The sequence below is a fragment of the Carassius carassius genome, chromosome 45, assembly GCF_963082965.1.
Source record: "Carassius carassius chromosome 45, fCarCar2.1, whole genome shotgun sequence".
Classification (NCBI taxonomy): domain Eukaryota; kingdom Metazoa; phylum Chordata; class Actinopteri; order Cypriniformes; family Cyprinidae; genus Carassius; species Carassius carassius.
In genome coordinates, this window is record NC_081799.1 from 26,430,842 (window position 1) to 26,443,054 (window position 12,213).

Sequence of the window (12,213 nt, forward strand, 5' to 3'; positions counted from 1 at the left end):
TAAACAAGTAGTGATTTGACGAGCGTGCACTGATATTTTCAGTTCCGTTCGTTTGCACAGTGTTTCAAGGACACGCCCACAATAAAGGAACTAATTAATATTCATGTGAACTCCACCCACGGGAACAGTTTTTCGAATATTACACAACACCCGCGCCCTCAAATCAAAACACTGCTGACTCCTTGCAGTATGCGATCTCGGACCAAGCGGCAACATTCTGATCTGAAAAATGAAGCCTACCCGGAAGTGCGAAAAACTGCAATACATCGAAAATCCGCCAGGGGAAGGTCCCAAAAGGGAGCAAATGTCCATAGCCCCCATGTTAAAATGTCCGTTTTCACAGCATAAATTCATGTTTTTACAAGTTGTTCCCATGGACTTTTATTGTATTTTTCGATAGCTTCCGAGTGTCTGACAACTGTGAGGGGGTAATTTTTTTTCTAACTCGTTAGTTTAGATCGTATTTAGATATAAAATATATGACAATAAGGGTGTGGTTAACTTTGAGTGACAGCTTGATTGACAGCTGACAAGGCAGCGCCACGGAGAATGACAACAAGAAGCGCCATTTTTTAATACAGTTGACATATAATACTACTGTTTCTTTATCATGAAATGTAGTTTTAAGAGGTTTTCAGGCGAGAATATAGTTGTTTAAAGCTCAAATCTGTGGTTTATTTAAAGATTTATGAAAATTTGATCCAGCGATGACCGGGCGCTCGGCGTTCATGTACCCCGCCTGAAGCAGTCTTTCCTCGGCTAGACCTTCTAAAGTTTGCCACCAATGCAGCGGACTCTGGCGTCTCTGTAGTGGTTAAACATGAGATATAATTCATCTTGTGTATATCTAATGGGCGATTTTTGGTCTCGTAAATCTATAATTTTTTCCCTGGGCAATCGTTTTGGCTGAGGGGAAGTTTCATAACTTTATAAGCTATTTAACTTTACCGATGTATGGTTAGACTAGAGCGCTGACTTTGTATGTTTAACTGAATTGTTTGCTTTATTTGTATAGCTTCTTATACCTTTTACTTATACTTTTATAATGGCTAATATTGATAAAACTGAAATGTAACCAAAAGAGACTGGGTTGAGTTTTGTCATTTTAAATTTTAATACAACGAAGATGATCTGTGTTACTGCAAAATCTGTTGTTTAGTACAAATGGACATATTGCCTGGACCATAAAATGTTTAATATTTTTATATTATATTTAAAATGAAAAGAGGCAGGTTTGTGTTTTATATTTTGTTTTTTCATAAATAGGCAAACGTTATGTGTAGTTGAATATAATCAATATGCGTTGCCTGAACCACATTTGTGTGGCTATAATGTTTAAGATTTCTTTTAATGAAAACGAAAATAGTTAGTATGGTGTTTTATAACAGGGGTTTTCAAACTGTGGGTCGCGACCCACTCGTGGGTCACGGAATGGAACAAGGTGGGTCGCACAAAGTCACTTGGCTGCAGCTAATTTTGCGTTTCAATGACACACAGACACTAACACAGTTCAGTCTAGGGCTGCACGAATGTGACGAGTGGGGCGGGGCCTAGTGCCATGGGAACAGAGCTAGGCCGGTGGAGTGATTGGGAAATGAGCAACACTCACCGGTCTCAAGAACCACGGAGGAGATCGGAAAGATACAAAAGAGGAGCGATGACAGTGAAGGACGAGAGAGGACCAGGCCTGGGTTTTATTTTGTGTTTGTTTTTTATTTGTGCACGGCAGTCATCCGAGAGGGGCTGTCGCGCTGTTTTGTGTTTATTTGGTTATTAAAACTTTGTTTGATTGTCCGCCGGTTCCCACCTCTTTCCACGAAGGAGTCATCGAGGCGGTGGGCTGGAGTGAGTTCGCCCCCCCCCCCCCCCCCCCCCGGCAACTCACTCCAGCCCACCACATCGAGCACCCTCGGCGGCAGACTCCTTCGCCCTGCTCGATGGCACTGCGGATTCACCCCAGCGGCGAAGGATCTTCGGCAGCGCGCCCCTCCTTCCTCCCTGGCTTCGGCACCAGTGTAAAACATTAAAATCTTCACAATCACAGGAAGAAGGAGGCGGGAACTGGGAACCCACTCATCACAACGATATAGCCCACCAACATTAATAATGAACTGCAATATCCTTAGTGTGATTTTCAAATTGCAATTAAGTCCGTGTGCGTTGCGTGTTTTGAAGGTCTCAGAGCAATGTCATTAAAAGGTTCAATCGGTCTTTTTTTACCTATTTCACAATTATTTTAATCTCCAAACTGTTTTAGATAGTTCTGCTTTGCTTCTTATGCTTTTCTAAAAAAGTGTTGGATTGTGCTCCGTTCTCGCCGACACACACGGAAGGATCATGAATGCAACAAAACACAGCAGCGCAGATCACACTTCACTGGAGTGAGCCTGCTTCACGTTTTTATGGACACTACATATTTTAACGCCAGTAAACAAAAATTAAAACTTGTAAATTTGTAGTGAAATTTTCAGTTGTACTCTAAAATAAAATGGTTATTTTTCTTAAATACTTAATTTCTGTCATAAAAATTTTAAGTAAGATTAGGTTTAAAGTAATTTCACTCGTTGTTTTTTTTTTTTTTTTAATATTTTGGTGGGTCGTGAAATATATTACACTTGTCTAGGTGGGTCGTGGAATGGAAAAGTTTGGGAACCACTGTTTTATAACATATTTCGTTGCCTAAAATATACACAGAGATAACCGAATTTGCAGAACGAGCTGAGTGAAGCGCGCTGCGTCAGAAGGTGGGCGGGGTTAGGATTTCCCAAGATTTTCCAAGATGGCGCAGCCCATACCCCCCATAAACGGCTTCAAACCCGTTCTTCAGAAAGTCTACGGGTGACGTCACAGACGCTTTGTCCATATTTTTTACAGTCTATGTCTCGGACGCAGCGCTTGTGTCTCCTTCCGCTTTGTGCGTGACGTAAACGTGTTATGTCACATTAAAAAAATCATTGCGAAAGAACCTGACGTGAGATTTAAAATAAAATAAAAGAGGCTTCGAGGCAGAGGAATTTGCTCGATCAAGGAAGCCTTTTCCAACTCCAGGGTGAAAAAATAAAAAAGGTAAATAAACAACAGGTAATTTTAATTTTTTATCTAATAGTGTGGAGGTTTTTTTGCAATTCTGAGAGAAAACTCATAACTGCAAGAAAAAAAGTCAACACAATTGTGAGGGGAAAAGTCACAGTTATATATATATATATATATATATATATATTCCATGGTGGCAACAAGCTTCCATAAATACTACTGATATTTAGCATCAAATAACATTGAAATAAAACACATTTAAAACGGAAAGTCCCTCTGTTACGTTGCTAAATGGCCACGGTTACCTGCTGCTGAGTGCGGTTATTTCTGTTTTTAATTTCCTATACAGATCACGTGAGGTCCCGCCGGCTGTGATTGTGGGCGGGGCAACTGCTTTAAAGACGCCCAGTCTGAAGACGTGGGCTCTCTCTCTCACTTCCCATCCGCTCCTGGTAGCAGACGGAGCACAAGCTCCGACGCGTGCTCGGCATGCTGCTTCCTTTGAATTTGTTTAGAGCTTGTTTCGATGTTGGTTTCACAAGCACGGTCCCGATATGGGATTGTTGTTTGTTATTTTTAGTTGATTATATTTATTTACAGCTGGTGGTAACTGGTGATGGCTTTTTGCATAGTATTTAGTACAGATTAGTGGAGAGCAGGAGAAAGAGGACCCGGAAGACTCACACAAACTCTGTCTTTTGTTTTGAACGGGAGGCAGGCAAGTTTCATCCGCTTTGAAGAATAGTGTGGGTCAGGGTTTTCTTTTGTTTTGTTATGTTTATTTTTGCCACCATGCTCTGCGTACGCTAAGGCGTATCACCTAATTAAAATAATTTATTTACACTGTCATCGAATCTCTGTGGTCTTTTATATGTTATGCTGATCCATAATTATGTTGATGGGTTCGTAACACCCTCTTAAAAACATCTGAACCCAGTTCACAGCAGCTTTTAAAATCGTTCATATTGTGCAGCGTGAGTGGTTTGCTTCGGCGATTACACAAAACAGTGGCTTTTGTGAAGTTTCATGTCATCAAAACTAAAATGATAATACCAAAAACTCGATTTACTGACAGGCTGTGTTTTATTTGTATCATTTTTTTAAATTGCATTATTATTATTATTATAACTGAAACAAGATCAAACGGGTATATTTGTTGGGTTATCTGGGATAAAAAATAAAATAAAAATAAAAATGTAATACTACGTTATATTTTTCCCTTCTTCCATTTCAGAATTGCTTTACTGTTAGATTTGCTAAAACAAAAAGAAAGAAAATAAATAAACAACTTAGCCCACATCATTCAAAATCTGTACAATGAATGTAGATGTACAACAAATATGAAATGTTTAATAACTAAACGTTAATAGCCAAGAAGGTTAACACAGGAAATGTTGTAATTTAAATTACATAAATATACGCACTGTGAGGAAAAACCAGCTCGTTCCAACCGACTTATAACACATCACTTACATGTTTTGTTCGTTTAGGAATATGAATGTTTAAGAAATGTTTATTATCCTTACATCTGAACCTTTTTCCACATTAACAGTGATCTCTGTATAAACGGTGATTCTGAGAGAACTTCACCTCAGGTGCAGAAACTGATCAAAGCAGCTGAAATAGTTAATAACATTTGTGTTTTATCGGTTAATGCGAGTCACAAAGATCTTACCTTACTGTCCTTCAGCTCAAAGGGTGAAATAAACGAAGTGGTTGAATAAAATAAGTGAAAACAGCTCTGTTCTAATCGTGTCCGTCTCTGATCAACTCTGCACTGACTCCCGCGCGCGCGCCTGTCTCGCGCCACTGATGTTCGATTCACGAACCGGTTGATTCATTTGAACCGACTCGTTTATAAATTACTTGACTATTATGCAAAAGTCATATTTCACACAAATATCTTGTTTTCAGTCAAATCAACAGGCATTTATAAAATTAATTTATCGATTATAGTATAAAATATAAATGATCTCAGTTTTGTTTTTGTATTATATTTTATATTAGTGCTTTGAAACAATTAATCGCGATTAATTACATCCGAAATACAAGTTTTTGTTTACATTATGTGTGTGCTGTGTATATTTATCATGTATATATAAACACACACACATGCATGTATATATTTCAGATTTCTTTTTTAATATATATTAAATGTATTTATTTATAATATAAATTATATGAATACAAATATATGTAAACACATGTAAATATTTTTAAAAGTATGTGTTTATATAAATATATTAATAAAAATATTTACATGTGTTTACATATATTTGTATTCATATAATTTATACACTTTTTGGTCAATTGTATTTTAAACAACCTAAATCAGTTAGAATGTATTAATATTGTATGTGTTTTTTAAATAGATTGTAATGAAGGCCACTATGGTGAAACTTTCCAAATTTATGTATTTATTAACAAACTGTTCATCTTTAAACACCATCTGACACCCTCTTCAGCAAATTGGAAGCAATCAGTTTGAGTGGGATACTTTGTTAGGGAAAGTGGGACACTATTTTATGGTTAAAATGAACATGAGAAATACAACCCCAATTCCAATGAAGTTGGGACATTGTGTAAAACGTAAATAAAACCAGAATACATGCATATAAAATGTATGGCGCATTATGAAGCGCAAAATACAACAATGGAGACCTTCAATTAATTAATACTTATTAATGCAAAACCAGTTCCTCCAGCCACTCTGCCCTGAGCTTCTTTCCCTTAAAAATTACCATTGTGGGGGTATAAGTCCCAACCGCATTGAACCCAGGACTGTTGTCGTTTCTCCTTTTTCCTCTGATGTTACCTGGAAGCAGGACTTGCCAGTCACCCCAACAACCTTTTTTGAGATGAAATGGTCCTGCAGTCCGGATTCATCGCAGTTCCACAGGTGAGATGGCATCTCCTGGATCTGTAGGCGGTGGAGGAGTGACCTGTAGGTCTCAAACCATTGCTCAACTACTGTGAGATTCATCCCAGAGGCCCTTGCAGCTGAGAGTGATTCTGGCTTGCGGAGGCTCAGGTTTGGATTCCTTTTCATGAACCCATCAAACCAGTAGTGACCGGCAGAAAAACCAGGGATGCCATTAATTTTGGCGTACTGGAACGCAATATGCCATATATCACTGCATTCCAGGGGGAACCCCCTTTCAGCTAACATTTTAACAAGGCTAGCCAATTCACTCTCAGCCTGAGCTGAGAGCAGGGGGCTCTTACCTGAGGCATGGCTGTAGCCACTCAACAGCCCTTTCACTCGCCTTTGCAGTGTTGATTTTGGGATGTTCCATGCCCTGGCTAGAAACCTTAATTTTGGTTTGTGTCCTTCAGTCACCTCCTGCTCATATTCTTCAATAGCCCCTGCCATTCTCTCTTCACTCCACTGGTTTAGTTTTCTTCCTTTCCTACTTTGCTGTCTTTTCCTTTTCTGTATTGCCCTGTCACTCCCTTTCTCTCTCTCTCTCTGTCCCTCTCCTCTCTGTATGGGTGCCATCTTGTGTATATTGAAAAATAAAAATTTTATACAAATTTTATATTCAGACACATTATTATTACTTATAACTTTAAAATGTTATCTTCTTGTTCATGAAATGGCTGATGTCACCCCAATCACAACCTTTATTTAATATGCAATAGACATTCAGCTACAACACAGTAATAATTGTTGTGATTGGCTTACAAAATTAACCCTTTACAGTACCCAAAAGCTTAAGTGTCCCACTCAACCTGAATTCACCCCCTACATATTAAATACACACAGAACACACACATAAATTAAACTTGTATTTTGTGTGGGATTAATGATTCGCCAGCACTATTTTATATATTTATATTAAGAGGACGTTTCTGAAGGCTGACCTGAACTAATCTAATCATTTAAATGAACCACTCAAATGAACCGACTCCCTGAAATGAATTGCGTTCACACGTCACGACCGTTTGTTCTTTAACATGCTGCAATTAATCTAATGTAATCACGATTAGACCTGCTGATTAATAATCACTGAAACAGAAATGACTCTAAATAATTAAATTAAGTAAGGCGTTTATTATGAATGCTAAAACTAATATAATTAGAGCATGTATTAAATTTTTTCGAGCTATAATTGACTCACACATATTCATAATTAGGTCGACATACAGTACTAGAGTTACATTACTGCGAGGGAGACTAATTTCTCAGTTTATTACATTAATCTGGGCAACACATTCATGACTAAATGATTCAGTGTATCGAACAAATCAATGATTCAGTAAACCTGCAGGAGGCACTTGGTTCGTTCCTGAATGAATCAGTGGTCGAACAAATCGTTTAAAGGAATGACTCAATGACTCACTCAGTAAGATAGTCACTTGCTGTCACCTGCTGTCGGTTTACTTTTATATTTAATTAAAATTATTTCATATTTGTATATTTATTAAAACAAAAACAAACATTTTTCATGCAGCTGTAATTTTGCAGCTATAGGTGCATTCATGGCTACATGTGAGCTTTACTACATTTGTCTGTGTAATCTAAATGCATCTAAATTCCTCTTCAGCTGCTTTTGATGGAAAGATCTGTTTTGTTGATTCTGATTTCATTTGATTGGTAACAGTCCTATAGTGTCTCATTATATTAACTGTAATTATTAGTTAAATCTAACTATTTAATATGAAAAATGATGAATACATTTAATAAGGTTAGTAAGAAGACATAAGCAAAAAAATATCTGGAAACCAATTTAAGGAAATTTTAGTATGCAGTTGTGAACTTTTATATTCATATAAAATATAATTTCCCAGCAACAAAATTATGGCCAGTGAAATTTTGGGAAAACCACTAGCTACATTAGCTGGTGAAGCAAAACAGCTAATGTAATGTAGTTCCTGTGGCTTGGTGGTAGAGCATTGTGTTAGCAGCACAAAAGGTCATGGGTTCAATTCCCAGAGAACACACTTACTGGTTAAAAAAATGAAATAAATGTATAGCTTGAATGCACTATAAGTAGCTTTGGATAAAAGCATCTGCTAAATGCATAAATGTTATGTCAAGCCCTGCATCTGATGTGCATTAAACCCAAAAATAGCAATTTCAGACCACAATGCAGCAGTTTTATTCTCTGAGAAAACACATGTCTTAAGGTTACTTTATGCTCCATAATGTCATTGTACCAGCTGTTTTTCCTTCAAGCCAAAGATAATAACTCTTATGAAGCACCTGTATGTGGGTGATTCTCCATCACCCACATACAGTGAAATATAAAGATCTCATTTAAATATATTTAATTCGCGGGTTCATGAATCATTTGAGTCAGTTTGTCCAGTGTTGGGCAGTAATGGGTTATTAGTAATGTCACGTTGGGTGTTACAGATAACACAGGAGAGGGAACCAATTGCAGGTAAGTTATTTATTCAAAGGGTAATCCAAAGGGGTAAACAGTCCAGGCAGGGTCAAAACCAGAATATCCAAATAAACCAGAAAACAGACAAGAACACACAGCAAAAGATCAAGACTACGGATTAACTTTAACATATGACATTAAACAAGGACTCCGTCACACAGACTCAGACAGACAGGGTATAAATACACAGAAGGATAATGAGGGAACAGGAGACAGGTGGGGAACAAGCAATTACTAACAAGGAGGAAGGTGACCAAATAAGGGAACAGGAAGTGATAAGGTGACAGACACCGTGAGAAAAGGGGACATCTAGTGGAAACCCAGGGACACAACCCAGACACTGTGACAAGTAATGCGTTACTGTAACACAGTTACTTTTGACAGTAACTAATACTGTAACGCATTACTTTTTAAATAAATTTAGTTTTTTTTAACATTGTATTTATTGATTTTTGAAGCATTTACATAAAAAACAAACACAGGAAAATATATAAATAAAATACATAATTACAGCAAAAATAATAATAAAATAATAGAAAATAAATAATAAATTAAATAAACGACAACATCTATACTATACAAGCGTCAAGACAATGGTACATTAATCATAACATGGTGAATGTTATATCTGGTTACACAGAAAATAAACTATTTGGTTCAACTTCCTTCAAAGATTCTATAAAGGGGTTCCATACTTGGAAAAATTTTCCAGGTTTTCCTTTAACAATATATGTGAGTTTCTCCAGAGCCAAACAAGCAGACAATTCCTGTAATCATTGTGTAATATTAGGAATTTCTGTGTTTTTCCAATGACGAGCAACTACAAGTTAAATTAAGTAAATTAACTCTGATACCGTTACCATATGGTGCATTGTCCGTTACTTTTTAAAAAAATTAATAAATTTTGACTGAAGTGCAGCCTAGCCAGTTTGGGGTTCGTGAATCATTTGAGTCAGTTTCAGATTGCTTTCATTTATTTATTTCAAAATGTTTTGTGTTATGTTGTCCATTGTTGATAGTTTTCATACTTAAGCTGTGAAAGGAAAATTTTTCACGAATCATTTGAGTAAGTTTGGGGATCGCGAATCATTTGAGTCAGTTCGGGAGCTCGGAGCATGAATCATTTGAGTCAGTTTGGGAGTTCGGAGCGTGAATCATTTTAATCAGTTCGGAGCGGGATCGCGAATCATTTGAGTCACTTCTGGAGCTCAGAGCGTGAATCATTTTAATCAGTTCAGAGCGGGTTTGCGAATCATTTGAGTCTTTTTGGGGTCGTTAATCATTTGAGTCAGTTTGCGAGTTCGGAGCGGGATCGCGAATCATTTGAGTCAGTTCGGAGCGGGATCGCGAATCATTTGAGTCACTTCGGGAGTTCGGAGCGGGATCGCGAATCATTTGAGTCAGTTCAGGAGTTCGGAGCGGGTTCGCGAATCATTTGAGTCAGTTTGGGAGTTCGGAGCATGAATCATTTGAGTCAGTTTGGGAGTTCGGAGCGTGAATCATTTTAATCAGTTCGGGAGTTTGGAGGGTGAATCATTTTAATCAGTTCGGGAGCTCGGAGTGGGATCGCGAATCATTTGAGTCAGTTTGGGAGTTCGGAGCGGGATCGCGAATTATTTGAGTAAGTTCGGGAGTTCGGAGCGGGTTCGTGAATCATTTGAGTCAGTTTGGGGATCGCGAATCATTTGAGTCAGTTTGGGAGTTCGGAGCGGGATCGCGAATCATTTGAGTCAGTTTGGGAGTTCGGAGCGGGTTCGCGAATCATTTGAGTCAGTCATATGGTGCATTATCCGTTACTTTTTATTTTAATAAATAAGAAAGATTTACCTTGTTTAAAATAAACAAAAACAAAAAAACAAATTTAAAACATTTTATTTAAAGTTTATCCCTTGTATCCTGACACATATCACATATCACATATCACAAAGTGGCCACTCAACTGAGACTGCTCTGCTCTCGGTTACTGAAGCCATGCGACTAGCAAGAGCAGCTTCAAAATCCTCATTACTCATCTTACTGGACCTTTCTGCTGCTTTTGACACTGTTAATCACCAGATTCTCCTGTCCACCCTCAGAAAGATGGGGATCTCTGGAACCGCACTCCTGTGGGTTAAGTCCTACCTCTCTGACAGATCCTTCAGTGTGTCTTGGAGGGTGTCTTGCTACTGGGGTTCCTCAAGGCTCAGTACTTGGACCATTTCTTTTCTCCATCTACATGACATCATTAGGATCTGTCATTCAGAAGCATGGCTTTTCCTATCACTGCTACGCTGATGACACCCAACTCTACTTCTCATTCCAGCCAGATGACCCGACGGTAGCTGCTCGCATTTCAGCCTGTCTGAGTGACATCTCTAGCTGGATGAATGACCATCACCTTCAGCTCAACCTTACGAAGACAGAACTCCTGGTGATTCCAGTTAACCCATTGCTTCATCACAACTTCTCTATACAGCTGGGCTCATCAACCATTACTCCTTCGAGGACAGCTAGAAACCTAGGAGTTGTGATGGATCATCAGTTAAGCTTCACAGACCACATTGCTACAACTACCCGGTCCTGCAGGTTTGCCTTATACAACATTAGGAAGATTAGACCCTTCCTGTCAGAGCAAGCAACCCAACTTCTTGTACAAGCTCTTGTTCTCTCCAGACTGGACTATTGTAATGCTCTCCTGGCTCTTCCTGCATGTACTGTCAAGCCTCTGCAACTGGTTCAGAATGCAGCAGCGAGGGTTGTCTTCAATGAGCCAAAAACAGCTCACGTTACTCCTCTCCTCATCAGGTTACACTGGCTACCAGTAGTTGCTTGCATAAAATTCAAGGTACTGATGCTAGCCTACAAGACGACCACTGGCACGGCACCAAGATACCTAAACTCACTGGTTAAATCTTATGTGCCCTCCAGAAGTTTGCGCTCTGCAAGTGATCGACGCCTTGTGGTACCATCCCAAAGAAGTTCAAAATCACTCTCACGGACCTTTTCCTGGACTGTGCCCAGCTGGTGGAATGACCTCCCAATCTCAATTCGTACAGCTGAGTCTTTACTCATTTTCAAGAAACAGCTAAAGACTCATCTTTTTCACCTGCACTTAACCTAGCACTTTTCCTTTTCTTGTCTTTTTAATTTATTAAAAAAAAAAAAAAATCCTACCTATGCGTTCTATACTAGACTAACTGAGACTTGTCATGTCACTTGTATACTGTTGTTGTTCTCTTGTTGACCTGACTGCTTCTATTGTTCTCATTTGTAAGTCGCTTTGGATAAAAGCGTCTGCTAAATGATTAAATGTAAATGTAAATGTAATATGCTGATGTTGTGTCTCTATCTCACTTATTTTTTGTCTCTGTCTCTCAGTTTTCTTTTCTTTTCCAATCAAGCCTGACTGGCTACACTCGTCCTGGTAGAACAGCGATAAGAAGCAAATATTAAGCAGTTCACTGACATGCTGTGTTCCAAATTGGGTAAAGGGATACTGCTGAAGCTTCGCGTGTTTTGGGCCTGTCTGTAGGGTTCATCATCCCTTTCTTATCCCATCCCTTTATTATTGTTTTAATAGTCTTCACTTAATGGCATGATATTTGTGAGAATAGATAAAAAAAGGTGAATAAAGAATCTATAACAACAACAACAACAACAAAAAAAACTTCACCCATTCTTCCTGCACATATTACATTTTATATGCTACCTTATTCTTACTTTATACATACATAATACACATACAAACACTTAAAGCCAAGTAGAATTATAAACGCAGGGCTCTATACACTTATATTTTTGAAGGAGCACT

General features: G+C 38.3%; 1 protein-coding gene across 1 annotated transcript in view; it reads right to left on the bottom strand.

The window, feature by feature from the left end:
* Window positions 1–4,851, bottom strand: part of LOC132127765 (neuropeptide FF receptor 1-like) — an 11,069-nt gene extending 6,218 nt beyond the window's left edge. Inside the window, exon 1 of the mRNA XM_059539845.1 lies at window positions 4,709–4,851. The gene's annotated coding sequence lies outside the window, so the exon portion shown is untranslated. The remainder of the gene's footprint in view (window positions 1–4,708) is intronic.
* Between the last annotated feature and the right edge of the window lie 7,362 nt (window positions 4,852–12,213).